A 1,824-nucleotide genomic window follows, 5' to 3' on the forward strand; every position below is an offset into this window, starting at 1 on the left:
GAGTACAATTGAGAATAGATTTTCAATAAGGACTTCCTCATTAACGTTATCATTGAACGTCATTCACTATTCATTCAAGTGTGTTAATAGAGAGACAACCTCAAATCCTAACCCAATTAACTTCTAGACATGATCATCATTCATCTATTTAAAACACACAGGCATCATATCACATTCATATACACAACATCATCTTAATACTTCAATTCCTCACACTATGCCTTCAAGGCCATGATCACAACATACATAGGAAGTAAACACCTCTACCTCTCAAGTGGATCAACAATTCAATCACAATTCTAATACATCAAGTAATTAGGTCAAACTTGCCCTTTCAAGGCTATGATCACAAATCCTCAATTCATCAACAATTCACCATAATTAGGCATAGATGTTGATATAATTCAATAATCTAAATCAATCTGAGCATAAATCCACCATCATTAATTCATAATCAATAGACCCATTTCATAAGTCACGATTTAGAAATTGAGAGAAATCATGGGTTCATAGAGTAAAATCATCTTAAATCATCAATTAAACATCAATATAATCATAGTTTATCATTTGAAAACGTTTGATGCAAGAACCCATGAGATTGAGTAAAACCTAGGGCTTTTCATGAACTTGAAATAACTTTGAAACTTCTTTGAAATTGACTCTAGGGTGAAAGGTAACCCTACTTGAAGGATCACCATATCTTGCTATTGATTCCCCACGAAAATTGAAGAATAACCACCTTGAAATCCCCAACCCTAGCTTGATCTTGACCTTGATCTCCGATGGAATTTCTAGAGAGAATATTTTTGGGAGGTGATACGCTCAAATTACACCTCCCTAAAGAAGTATAAGCGATCGTTATCAAGTAAACAACCCAACTTGTAGGTTGGGGTCGATCCCACGAGGAAAATGGTTTAGACTTTACTTTAACCAACAATTATATTCAATTAGCCAAAGTACTTCCAGAAACAAAGAAATAAAAAAGAGGGGATCTTTTGAACAAATTGTAAGAATTCAGTAAGTAATCAATAAACAAAAGTCAATTTCGGTTGTTATCAAGATGAGAAAATTAACTAGGGTATACGTGTTCACCACAAGCTCATAACGCAGTAATTCTAGTAACAGCAATTCTTTCCTAGTGTATTACATGCAAAGTGATAAGTTAGGTATCTCTAAATCATTGGTCCGGCATCTAGAGAATTTCACCCCGCACCTTGATCCGGCTACGTGTGTATAATTTACTAACCCTTACCTTTACCTCATATTAGACATCATAATCGATGTTTGGCTTAGTTATTACTTCGCACCAATCGACACTAGCCTATTAGATAGTATCACACTAAATCTATGTTGATAATTCTTTTCTTGTTGATTACCTCCTTGATCCGGCAAGTAGCAACAAGGCGAGTTCTAACGCGTGCACTCGTTAAAAAGACTTTTAAACGAAAGAATTATCAATGCATGCAAAACACTATTCAAGAATTACTTATTTACTATTCATACTTTGTTAATCGCTCATGCATCCCACAACCCTAGTTGTGAAGTTTAGTTACCCATAATAGCAAGAACACAATTCATAATATTAGATAAAGAAATCATGAACTTACGTAAAGAGAATAACAAACCCAGAAATTTAACTTGAATTGCAAAGCCAAAAATCTTCAAAACAAACTTAGGAAATCAATAATTGTTAGGTTTTCCAATTAATCTCCCAAGTCACAAAGTAAAACTAGAATAATAATGTCTAACCCCCAAAAACGAGGTTTACAAGCCCTATTTATAGAAAACAACTCCTAAATAAAAAAGGAAACAAATTAAGGAAAG

The sequence above is a fragment of the Solanum tuberosum genome, unplaced genomic scaffold (genome assembly GCF_000226075.1).
Source record: "Solanum tuberosum cultivar DM 1-3 516 R44 unplaced genomic scaffold, SolTub_3.0 scf00097, whole genome shotgun sequence".
Lineage (NCBI taxonomy): Eukaryota > Viridiplantae > Streptophyta > Magnoliopsida > Solanales > Solanaceae > Solanum > Solanum tuberosum.